The following is a 13,235-nucleotide window of genomic DNA, read 5'->3' as shown; positions in this document are numbered from 1 at the left end:
GCTGCTCGTGTGCACTAGTTTGATTTTTGACACCTTTTGATCTCTAATGTCCTGTCACCAGGTAGTTGGTCCTGTAACTAAGTATGTCCATGCCGGAGTTCGTTAAAATTTCCTATATGGGACTAGCTTGGGTGTGCATGCAGTTGATCTCCAAGTGTGTGATGCAGGCTCTCACCCCCAGTCCTAGAGAGGCATGGGTGATTGGTGCAGACACTGGACTCTGGCTGTGGTAGGGGATCACGTGCTGAGCCAGGCAGGGGGTCGACCACTGCCCCTGAGAGTCTGAAAGAAAAGCATGTCCCTATTCTCTACGGTGAATAGGTAGGTGAGTTTTGCAGCTGGGCTAAGAGCGCCCCACTAGGTTGGCTGCAAAGACTCCACTTTTTCTTGAACTCCTGAAACAGGTGACTAGGCACTTTGGGAACTATCACCAGTCGGCTGAGGAGATTTCTAAGCAAGATCTTAAAGAGTCGCATCGTTTCTACTTGCTGCTTACAGTCAAATGTGAGAGGAAAGAGATGGACTTAAAAATGAACGGTGCAAAATGAAAATAGAACTTAAAGATTTGGAAAATTCTGTTGTACAAATTAAGGACACATGTCCTAGAATGCTCGCCAAAGATGTGGGTACACAATCTTTTGTAAAAGAGATTAAGCCTAGGACTGATGGATCTAATCAACGACCACAGCAGAAAACCTATCAGCTTAGACTGAAGAAGACAGAGAAAGAACAAAAGGAAAGAACACTGTCTGCCTCTTGGACTTCTACAGGCAAGAAGCAGGCCAAAGGAGTTACATTTTTGTCCTGCAAGAAGAGAAAAGAACCATCCCTAGGGTAGCTCGGAGATCCGTAGAACTGTTGGAAGGTGCACAGGAAGCAAAACCTTCTCGGTTTCAAAGAGTGGGGTCACAGTCTCTTGGATCTCAAAGGGTGGGGTCACAGCCTCCTAAGTTTCAAAAAGTTGGATTTCACCAACTCAGTTCCAGCGTGTGGGGCTACCATTAAGGTGTACCGGGGGATGGGGTCACCACCCACAGCTGAGGGGATGGGGCTGCCATGACCAAGAGGCAGAAGAATGGAATCTACCAGGGCTGAGGGGGTGGGGTCGCCACTTAGAAGGACTAGGAGAGTGGGGCTGCCTAAAGTCGGGGGAGCCAAGTTGCCATTCCAGAGGGCCTGAAAGGTGGAGCTGAAGCCCAGGACTGAGGAGTCTCCACCCAGAATCTAGAGAACATGGCCAACAACCAGAGTCTGGAGGGCAAGGCCATTGCTCAGATGTTCTGAGAGAAGAGGGGATTGTTTTCAAGGTTGAAGGCTAATGTAATTTGTTTTGCTGGGTTTTGGACTGACTTGGTGCTTGTTACTCCTTATTTTCCCCCAATTTCTCCCATTTGTAATGGAAACAAACCTTGAGCTTGTTCCACCATTGTACTTTGGAAACAGATAATTTGTATTCTAGATTTCACAGGTTTCCCCAGGATAGAATATGCCTAAATTCTTACCCATATTTGATTTAGATGGTTCAGAAAATATGGTTTTGGACTTGGAATTGATTTAAGACTTTTGGGATGATGTGATGGGGTGAATGTGTTTTGCATGTAGCAAGGACATGAATTTGGGGGGGCAACGAGTGAAATGTTATGAATTGAATTATGTCCTCCCAAAATTTGTGTTGTAAATCCTAACCTTCATGACTGTGGACCTTCCTCCATAGCCCACAGAGATAGAAAGACTTTCCTAGAGCTGGTACCCTGAATTCAAACTTCTAGCCTTCTAAACTGTGAGAAAATAAATTTGTATATGTTAAAGCCACTCATTTGTGGTGTTTCTGTTATAACAGCACTGTATAACTAAGACAAGTAATATTTTTAAGAGAAAGTAAACCACATTAGTTCAATGGAAATTGTCTTGACATATGAGATTGTCAGGGAAATAGGGGAAAATTTGGAAGTTGAGAGATGACTATGTTAGGAATTTGGCTCACTGAGGAGGGAGTTTCCTTCAGTTTGCTGCAGAGCAGTTTAGATTGTGACGTCTTGTCTCGAGGATACACTTCAAGTGACATCTGGGAGGCTCATGGCTCGAGTTGTTTGGCTGAGAATATCAGCGAATACAAAAAAAAACTTTTGCTTCTTTAAAATTCTTCCTGGGTGGGAAAAATTCAAGCACTACAATTATCTTCTAGGAAAGTAATTACAAGTAGTCTCTGACTTCCGATGTATTTGAATTACGATGAACTGCACTTACCACCATCCATTTTTTTTTGTACATCTTATTGTTAGTAATATGTAACTACATACAATGTTGCAGCATGTAATTTGCTGATATTATCATTATCTTTAAGTTTATATGTAATGTTTCCAACCCCCAAAGACAAATAAAGATTGGATTTATAAAGATTCTAATAATAAAAGGCAATAACAATGAAAGTTAAAAAAAAAAAAAAAAGGAGTATTCAATTTATGTCAGAACTGACTTAACAATGGAGTCGTCAGAATGAAATCCCGTCATAAGTCAGGGACTACCTGTATAGGTTATTTTCCTTGAATCATAGTCTCAGGATCCTGGGGTCAGAAAGCCATCTAGTAGAACACTTAAATGTTACATTAACCCCAACTAGACCAGAGGCTTCGGTATACATTACTGTGGGAGGGTGAGTGTGGATGGAGGGGCCAGAGGTGAGAATGGTGGGAAATCCTGTGGGGAAATCCTGTGAAGAAATCATGGCATGCTGGATTTACTCAGGTCTTTAAAATAATCAAAGGGCATACTCTTTATTTTATTGTTTTCCATACAAAATACCTGCAAGATAGGTAGAGACTAGGATTGCAATTAAAAAAAAAGTCTCTTAATGAATCAACAGTAAATCTCATGCCTACTGGCCCCAAGTCCACAGCATCTGCAAGAGGCCCTATAAACAAGCGACACCACGTGCATGAATCACCGAGGATTACACATAAAAATTCCCACCTCTCTTTGTTATCCTCTCCAACTGGAATCATACAATTTCAGTATCAAAGTTTTAAAGCAAAATTCATCAAAGGGAATAAAGGGAATGTTATGGATTGTATTGTGTTTCAAAAATGTGTGTCAATTTGGTTAGGCCATAGTTCCCAGTTTTGTGTGGTTGTCCACCATTTTGTGATCTGATGTGATTATCCTATGTGCTGTAAATCCTAACCTCTATGATGTTAATGAGGCAAGATTAGAGGTAGTTATGTTAATGAGGCAGGATTCAACCTACAAGATTAGGTCATATCTTGAGTCAATCTCTTTTGAGACATAAAAGAGAATGGAGCAGAAAGGAAATGGACTTCATTACTACCAAGCAAGAAGAGCTGGGAGCAGAGTGTATCCTTTGGACTTGGGGTCCCTGCACGGAGAAGCTCCTAGATCCAGGACAATATTAATGAAAAAGACCTTCCCCCAGAGCCCACAGAAAGAGAAAGCCTTTCCCTGGAGCTGAAACCCTGAATTTGGACTTCTAGCCTCTTAAACTATGAGGGAATAAACTTCTGTTTGTTAAAGCCATCCACTTGTGGTATTTCTGTTATAGCAGCACTGGATAACTAAGATGGAGTAATTGCAAAAGGCAACATTAGCATCAAAGATAAAAATACTGAATGTTTGGTACAGATTAACAGATGAACAAAATACGTAAGAGAAAAATTAACAGAAATTCAAAAAGAAAGTTGAGAAAATACAGTCAGAGTGAGAAATTTTAGACCCCACAAGCAGTCTACAACATATAAAGCATGAAAGAAAAATAACCTGAGGCTTAGTTTCCTCATCTGTGAAACGGGGTTGATATCTGCTAACTTGTAGGAGTGTTGCGAACATTAGGAAAAATAAATGTTAAGGCACCAAGAGCAACAGCTGCCGCAAGTGTATGCTCACTATATGGTGGCTTTAAAAAAGGCAGAAATCACAGCAGTGTATAGAAATCTGTACCCTAAACATATAGTTTGCTTTCTTTCAGATAACTATAAAACATACACAAAAATTAATCATAAAAGAAAATCTCAATAATTAACAACAGAAGAAATTGTCCAGGTTATGTTCTTTGATCATAGAGGATCAAAATGAAAAATTACCGTTAGTAATACTTTATTGTTATTACTATTATCAATATAAGATTTCAAATAAATAACAAAACCAACAGTATGGAAAATATTTAAAACTTTTCAATATAATCATTAGTGAAAAGTTTTCAACCTTTCAACTGGATGCTACTGAATAATGTGTTGTTGGGTGCTGCCAAGTCAATTTTGACCCATAACAACCCATGTGATAGAGGAGAACTGCCTCATAGGTTTTTCTTGGCTGAGCTCTGGTGGTGAAGTGGTTAAGCACTAGGCTGCTAACTGAAAGGTTAGTAGTTCGAACCCACCAGACACTCTGTGGGAGAAAGATGTGGCAGCTTGTTCCTGTAAAGATTATGGCTTTGGAAACCCTATGGGGGCAGTTCTACTCTATTCTATAGGTTCACTCTGAGTCGGAATCCATTCGATGGCAATGGGTTTGGTTTTTTGGGGCTTGATCTTTACAGAAGCAGATCGCCAGGTCTTTCTTTCGCACTGAATAATACACATAATAAAAATGGTCCTGAGGTAAATGCTAATGTAGGTTTTATTGTATGCTTAGTTCCCATCACTCTCTTTAGCACTGAGAGTTTACCAAAGAACAAAAGCAAGAAGCCTTGGGACCATGGAGTTTACAAGGCTGCTCTTAATTTTTTTTGCAGATGTTCTAAGGCTGAGTCACACTTGCTGGCATGTGGTTAACTATCAGATCCAGCAAGGATGCTTTTGGACAGTCTTTGGTTAAAGCAAAATTTCTTAGAATAATTGATGTACAAGATATGTCAAAGTTTATTGCTCATTAAAGAGGAAACTAGCAAGCAGATAATGGAATGTTAGTCCTCAATGGCATGGGAGAAAGAAGGGTTTATATGCATCAGCTTTAACCTTATCACTGGTAGGTTAAATCAGTGACATAAATGAGTCAGAGCCCTCTTCCCAGAGTTGCCAGACACAAACAAAACAACAAATAATATGCTTGAGAAGTAAACAATAAGCAAACTGAGCTGTAGCAATTAAATGATAGCAAACAAGTTTTATTCTAGAAGAGGTCAAATTAGTAAAGAGGTGCAAAACAGTTTCAAATAGATGTCACTTAAGCAGAGACACTTCTGCAGCGGTTCTCAAACTTGAAACCAAAGACAAAAATAAATCTCTGACATGCATTCTCCCTCAACTAACAGAGGATGGAGAGAGTCTGGCAAAAAATCTTTCTTGGGAGCAGAATCCACAAATAATCTCTCTTTTTACTCTAGACCAGGGATAAGTGTGTTTCGTTGGATTCCGTCCGTTGAAGTAAAAGGGCTCTTGATCTTGCCCCAGCTGAAAGCTGGGGCCCAGTTGGCTGCTGCTCTGTGCCTGATTCTTGTCTCAGGCATTGATGTGTAAAGGAACCCCTGCAGTTCATGGGTGCAGACATATAGCTGCACTGACTCAATCCACTCCAGATCACCACTTCCACATTCTGGTGCATTTATTAAAATGTGTTCTCATCTTGCCACTATCATGCTTAAATCATTCGATGCCCCCTTATTACCCTCAAAGTAAAACCCAAATGTTTTAGGACGTTGTATAAGACCATTTAGGATCTGAACTACTCGCTAGTTCCCCACTGCAGTCATTCAAAATATTTTGGTTTTCCAAGAACATATCACATTGTTCCAAATCTCTGGTCAGAGGAGAACATCCCCTGGTCCTCCTAAACTGAATCAACGAATTCTTTGCCCAGGGACTTTGGATTTGGGAAGAGAGTGGGAGAGAGAAGAGACAGACAGACAGAGAGAGAGAGAGACAAAGAGACAGAGACACACACAGAGAAAGATTAGTCAGTCCATCTCTGGTGGTAGAAGTTGCAAGAGGTCAAACTCAAGAGTTGTTGGTGACCATGTTTTACCCCAGTGTGGAGGAAGTCACTCAGCAGAAAAAGAAGATGAGGGCCATATGCATAGAAAGAAGAAAGAGACTGAAAGAGAGTCCTGGCAACATTGAGTCTTAGTTCCAACTGAGTTTCATTATATCGTTGACTGGCTAACTCTTACTTATCCCTTAAGAAATATGCCTTAGATATTACACAAAAGTAAGGAAATGAGTTCCTGGTCTCCAGTGAGTATACTATACAGAACATTTCCTACATTAGTCTGCTTGGAATAGCAGATAACTATGAAGGACCTGGGTGGTGCAAATGGTTTAGGGCTTGGCTACTAACTGTAAGTTTGGTGGTTCAATCCTACTCAGAGACATCTCGGAAGAAAGGCCTGGTGATCTGCTTTCAAAAGGTCACTGCCATGGAAACCCTATGGAGCACAATTCTACTCTGAAACACATGGGTGGCCATGACTTGGAGTTGACTTGCTGGCAACTGGTTTGGATTTTTTCGTGAAGGATTGTAGACATCCATTTATTTCCAGCTTTGTTCCTGACTCATCAAGGGCCCGAAGAAAGTTTTTTTTTTTTCTTTGAGACTAATTCTTCTCAGCAATTAAGATAGGAATCTTGCTTTCTGAGTTTTATAAAAATGTATTAGTTGAATTTACAAAAGATAATATGTTTGGAGCATTCAATGGAAGAAATACAGTTATTAAATATTATTTTTCCTTCTGCAAACTGCTCCTCATGTATAAATCCGGGCTAGCAATGTTCCGAATGCAAGAAAGAATCCAAGGAATTATGTTGGAACACAGTGATTACCTGCAAAACATTCCCTTTAGGCTTCAGGTTTGAGTAAGCTTGTGCTATTTAAAGTTGGGTTGTGGAAACTTAAAGAAATTATTAGCACAAGCTAATAATACCCGGGAAGCCGCTTGGGAAAGGTGCAGTGGGGTGTAGCTTGTGATGATTCCTTCCTTTTCTTTTGCAAGTACCCAGCGGGCTTTCACCACCCCTTGGCAGTGACTGAGGAGTCTTTACAAAGCCAGCAAACAGCTCCACAGGCTGCAGCCAAGAATGGTACCAAAACCAAAAGAGAAGGGGGTAAAGGTACAGCTGAGAAGCTGGGGCTCTGAATCAGCATAACAACATTTACATCCTGGGTCTTCAAACTGGGGTAACTCTCACTCTGCAGGCACAGCAAAGATTAAGGAATATGTGGTATCTTAGGCTGGGTTCTCTAGAGAAGTAAAACCAGTAAAGTGTATAAATATATATATATATATAGAGAGAGAGATTATATCAAGGAAACAGCTCACGTGATTGTAGAGGTTAGAATGTCCCAAATCCGTGGATCAGGGTAGAGGTCTCTCCCAAGTCGCACAGCTGCAGAAGCTGTCAAGCCCAAGATCGGCAGGTCAGCGAGCAGGGCTCCCGCTCACAGGCTGTGCAGATCAACGAATCCCAGGTTCGGCAGATAAGCTGACAGCTCAAGTCCTAACAACGGGAGATGAGACAACAGGAAGCAGCCGCAGAATCCAGAGAGAGCAAAAAGCCAGAAGGTCTGCTTATATACAGATGGAGGCCACACCCCCAAGGAGACTCCCTTTCATCTGATTGGCTACTCACAGTATATTCAATCATGGGAGTGATTACATTAAGACACGGAGAATCATGGCCCAGCCGGGTTGACACACAATCTTAACCATCACATGTGGCCACATGTAGTTTTAGGGAAATCGTAAATTTCCCTAAAACCCTTCTTGAAAACATGGTGGGCTGTCCTTTCCACCCTTCCCTTAAAAGAAAAAAATCCTTCTCCCACTTCACATAAGAAGGAGCTCAAAAAAAGGAGGAGGGTGGATTTGAAATATTGGTATCTGCAAAGCCTCCCTCAGTGTCTCACTTGTATATTTTACATGATTTCAAGAAGAAATATGCTGAATATTATATTCTTTGCAACTATTTAAATTTATGGTGAAAATTTTAGACATTTACTTATAAATATGTGAAGCAATAAGGGCAGTCTTGCTTTGCACAGTAGTGCAGAGCCATAAAAATAACCATGCAATTTGAAACTGCAAAACAATCTCGATAATCAGTGGGAAAAATTACAATTATTCCATGACGTTTAAATATTAAATATTTTTGTCAAAATATTAAAAACTCTTTTATTGTCCAATTATAAATACATAGGGATATGAAAAAAAGGTAAAACTAATATTGATTTAGTACACCATAATTTAAAATGCTAGAAACAGAGAGAATTTAAAACAGGGAGATGTAAAAACATATCAAGGGATTTGAACAGTGCCTTCTTTTTTTTCCTCGTATAACTTACAAAATGGAGTGAAGATCTTTTCCCTGCCTTGGTGAACTGTTGTGTTGCTTTCTAAGTTTGGATCAGCTTCCAACATCTTATCTTTGTGCTTTCAGTGCTGTGAAATATCTCTGAGAGTTCCTTTAATGTGAAGCTTTCTGGTGGTGTCGCTTCCTCTGGTACGTTCTCACCCTTTCCATCACAACCACTTTTCCTGCTTTATGTTGACAAGTTTACCTTCCCTAAGTTCCTCTGGCTGCATATCGAGAGTCTCTCCCGTGGCAGTAGTGCCAACATTCCTATGGTGAACTGGTTCTTCTGCAAGTTCTTCCACAATTCTTTCAGAAGACATTGAGGTATTCCCCCATAAAGAGGGATGAAGTTCTAATACATGCTACAACATGACTGAATATTGAAAATATTATGCTAAGTGAAATCAGCCCAACACAGAAGGACAAATATTGCATGATCCTATTTATATGAAATATCTAGAACAGATAAATGCAGAGACAGAAAGTAGATTAGTGACCACCATGAGTTGAGGGGCTGGTGTGGAGTAAACAGGGAGTTTGCCTAATAGGTGAAGAGTTTCTGTTTGGCGTCATGAAAAAATTTTGCAAACAAATAGTGGTGATGGCTGCATAATATTGTGAGTGTGATTAATGCTACTAGATTGAACACTTGAAAATGGTTAAAATGGCAAATCTTACGTTGTGTATATTTTACCACAATAAAAAAATATTTTTAAAGGGGGGGAAAACAGGCATTGGAGTAAAATGTTTGAAGGCCACTGGTCTACAGGGAAACCAGCATAAACAATCTTGATGAGGATATTTCTTGAAGTTATCTATTAAGTGCTCAAGGAGCCCTGGTGGTGCAATGGTTAAGCACCTATCCAAAAGTCAGTGGTTTGAACCCACCAGCAGCTCCGTGGGAGAAAACACCTGTTGATCTACTCCCTTAAAGATTACAGTCTGGCAAACCCTATGGAGCAGTTCTACTCTGTTGTATAGGGTCACTTCTGAGTTGGAATTGATTTGACTGCACACAACAACATCAAGTGCTTCGATTTGTGCTTTGTTTTATGGTAGAGATTACAGTAAAAAACATAAACCTCCTTCAAAAGTGTAAATCTCACTGAAAAAGCAATGCACACAAAACAGTGAACAATAACAGCACTGTAGAATTTCAGAGCAGGAAGGAGCGCAGATTTAGTCCAAGTGACCCTGTGGATGCTTGACTTGTGAAGCTGCTTAGTTTAAACCTTGGCATTTTATAACTAAGAAAGCAAGACCTTCTTTAGCTCACACAACTAGTAAGTGTCAGAATCTGGGTAGAAGCCAGGTCTCTGAGGATGGTCCAGTACATCATTCTGCCAAAAAGTAAATATTGTGGTATAGGTTCTATGCTAGAAGGAAGTGGGGTACTAAGATTTTTACTATATACCACATTTTCTACAAAAAGAATATTCTACATATTGTACATCCTCAAGGAATTGTTCAATTTCTTTACATGGAGATACATAAATATTCTGATAAAATATAAATGTAATATTCTGATAAATGCCCTTTATTGCTTTCTTGGAAGATGAATTTAGAAACATACTCATTGTTGCAAAATAAAAACATATTTTGCATGATAAATATTGAATTTTACGTTCCTTTAATGTGCTTAATATCTAATTTATTAGCATATATAAATATCAAGCACTGTGTCTTGTGCAACAGATAATAAAAAATGAAACTCACTTGATGCATAAATTTAAACTTTTTGTTAGATAAATATTAATATTTCCAGTATTTTTTGACATTTGCTATGTTAGTATCATATTAAATTATTACCTGTGTTAGCATTATATTAAATGTATGCGAATTGCATCTGCGTGTATGCCAAACATATTTTAAAATTAAAGTTATAAATATTATTGTTTACAAAACTTAGGACATAACTCTGTACGTAAATGTTATACAGTTAAAAAATAACTTGATTGAATTCATTGCAGTGGTCTACTTATTTGAGTTCCCTCGCTTTTGCTTGTCGTTTGGGGCTGGGGTTCCCATTGACTGTTTACCGACCAGGACACTCGCAAGAGCATACCCCTGTGTTTGTATCATGGCAAAGAGCATTACTGATTCCCCTGGCTGGAGTTGCTGGATCAGCAGACGTGAATGTACAAGATGGTTCTCTGGAAATGAATCAGAGAGCCGTCATCAATTAATACAATCCATCCTTGCCCAGTAACTGCTCATGTTGGACCCAGTTGCGTATTGGGTGAATGTAGCAAGAGCTAGGCTCAACAGCCCAACCTCACCTCTTGTTCATTAGAAAGACATATTATACCCCCAAGAGACTTGCTGAGATACAGAGTTTCAATTACATGGGAGGGGACTGTAGGAGACAGATGTCAGCAAAGGTGCTGAAGTGATAGGCGCCTCATAGCTTAAACAACCTTGCTCGTGGGCACCTTCGTGACCCTGTGTGAACATTATTTCTGGCCGGCACATCCTCATGCACTGGAGCTGGTGTCAGTTGCATTTAGTGCTCTGCCAGTTCCTTTCCACTGCAGTGCTCGCTTTTCCTTGTGTCCTGTCTCTTTGGCATTTAGGAGTTTTTGCTTTGGACAACTGGTGCTACTGTTTTGTTGATGCCCTAAGCACGTGCTTACCTTGCTTACTGGGTAATCTGTCTTCACCTATGGGGCAGTTCTACTCTCTCTCGGGGTCACTATGAGTTGGAAATGGACTCCACAGCTCCTACCAACAACAACAATCTAATGAAAGCAGATCACCAGTCCTTTTCTTCCGTGATATCGCTATGTGAATTCGAACGACCAAAGTTCAGGTTAGCAGTCAGTGCAAACAGTTTCGTATTTAACTCTCAATACGTAAGGCACCAGGGTATAGGATGTTGCAGTGATAAATAAGAGATCATCTCTTCAGAAGAAATGCAGGAGGTGCAGCAGTAGCCAAATGAAAGAACTCAGGATTGATGAAGTTCAAAAGAGTCATGCCTGGGGGAGAAAGGATAAGGAGTGAGGAAGTGGGACTCCAAGGCACCTGGGAGTAGCATGATTTTTTCAGGTTCTCTCAGGTTCTCCAAAGGAAGAGGTGGGAAGAGATAAGCCAGGGTCCGTTGTCTGACACTTCTAACCCTTCCTCACAGTACACGTGACCAGTTAACACATTTAGAATGATGGTGGTCTTTCAGTATCTTGGCCACTGGTCTCATAGTCTACGGGTGTCAGGTCCCATCTCCATGGGTGCCAGGGTCACTTTTGGACCTAATCCTCAGCCCCTCCAGTGTCTACAGGGGCAGGAACCAGTCTGTTGTTGTGTGCCCCCCAGCTGATTTCAACTCACAGTGACCCTATAGAATACTAGTAGAACTGCCCCATAGGGTTTTCTAGGCTGTAATTTTTGTGGGAGCATATCACCAGGTCTTTTTCCCAAGGAACCCCTGGGTGAGTTCAAACCGCCCACTTTTGGTTTAGCAGCCCAGTGCTTAACCATTGCGCAACCAGGGCTTCTAGGAACCAGCCCCACTCTCCTTATTTGGGTATTATGGGGGCGGGACTTCCTCGGATCACTGAAGAACCAGGTGGTTGAGTAAATTAAAGTCAGGGTTAACAAGGATTTCAAGGGTGGAACGGGGCTCTATAAAACCCGAAAGGAGGAAGCTGTCTATCACTGCTGAGCCCCAAGGCTCTCTCCTTCACTTGGCTAGTAGCTGCAGCTTTTTGGGAATCTGCTGAGTGATGGGAGCAGGCTGTTGGTTTCACTTTTAAAAGTAATAACAACCCAGAGAAACTGGCAGAGAAAAGCTTCCCCAGGTTTTATGCTTCCCTATGATGCAACTGGGGGAGGGAGGGGCCAGAGGGACAGCTGTGATGCAAATAGCCTGGGCCAGCCCAGGAGGAATCTCTAGTGGGTGGAACAGTCAGAGGGGATTTTCTTTCAGTTAGGACAAACACTAGCATCCTTGCCCAGTGGGAGGAGAAAGCAGCTAAGACTTGCTTTCTTGAATCCGCCAACTGAATGGAGACACAGCCTCAGGGGATGAAATCCATGTTCCTGTTCACTCTGCCTGGCTGATTTTTATTTTGAGCAAATAATTTTTAATGGTTTTTTTTTTCTTTCATGAATATAGCGGAGGATTATGCCCTGCTGCCAACAGTGGACACAATTCTAGGCCACAAGACTGCACACTCCTTTGCAACTGGTCCTTTGATGGCAGAACCTTTCATTTCGCCTTTATTGTTTACTATGACCTCCTGCATTATCTTCAAAATAAAGAAACACGCCGTCTTTTCTCTGGTCTGACTCTCCTTTTTAAATTATCACTGCTGGATGGACCTTCTTTCTGAGATCTAGTTTGCCTTACTGGACTGTGGCCCACCATGTCACCCACACCAGCCATGGGAGGTCTGTTCAGCCATCCCTTGGTCCCTTTCACAGGGATGATATACAGATTTTTGGCTTCTAGGTTGTCAGTACAGTTGGTCATGGCTGCTAACAGAAGATCCAGGAGAATCCAGAATCGTGCCCCAGAGGACCCACGACGTCACTTTGACATCATTGACATCTTTGGCATATGGGCAAGGTCCCACATGCCTCTCTGATTTAAGAAGCAGGTATTTTTCTCTATGGAAGGGGTGTTGCCTTTGGCCACTTTAAACAAAGAAATTACTCTCAAGACCTGGGCTAGCACCTATTTTTACAGAGCATATTTCTGACTGATCAGCAAATTAGAAAGCTGCAGATCACAACAGGCCTGAAATTACAGAAAGTAGAAGGCAGACCAGAATAAATAAATGCTGCCCTTAACTGGAAGTGCAGGAACTGGAGGACTGACTTCCGCAGGAGGATACATTGTCTCTCTGTGGCAAGACAGAACACTGCTGACTTGGGTGTAAAGGATATGTACTTTGCAAGAACATTTCTGGGAATGACAGATTTATGAAGATCCACAGA

General features: G+C 41.1%; 2 pseudogenes; both read right to left on the bottom strand.

The window, feature by feature from the left end:
- LOC101352351 (serine/threonine-protein phosphatase 2A 55 kDa regulatory subunit B delta isoform pseudogene) overlaps positions 1-8,617 on the bottom strand; it is a 33,015-nt pseudogene extending 24,398 nt beyond the window's left edge.
- A 3,735-nt stretch (positions 8,618-12,352) lies between these two features.
- On the bottom strand, positions 12,353-12,840 carry LOC101352097 (60S ribosomal protein L23 pseudogene; annotated as a pseudogene).
- Positions 12,841-13,235: the final 395 nt, after the last annotated feature.

Source organism: Trichechus manatus, unplaced genomic scaffold, assembly GCF_000243295.1.
Source record: "Trichechus manatus latirostris isolate Lorelei unplaced genomic scaffold, TriManLat1.0 scaffold00021, whole genome shotgun sequence".
NCBI lineage: Eukaryota > Metazoa > Chordata > Mammalia > Sirenia > Trichechidae > Trichechus > Trichechus manatus.
The sequence above is the reverse complement of the archived record's forward strand: the minus strand, read 5'-3'. Positions and strand labels throughout refer to the sequence as shown.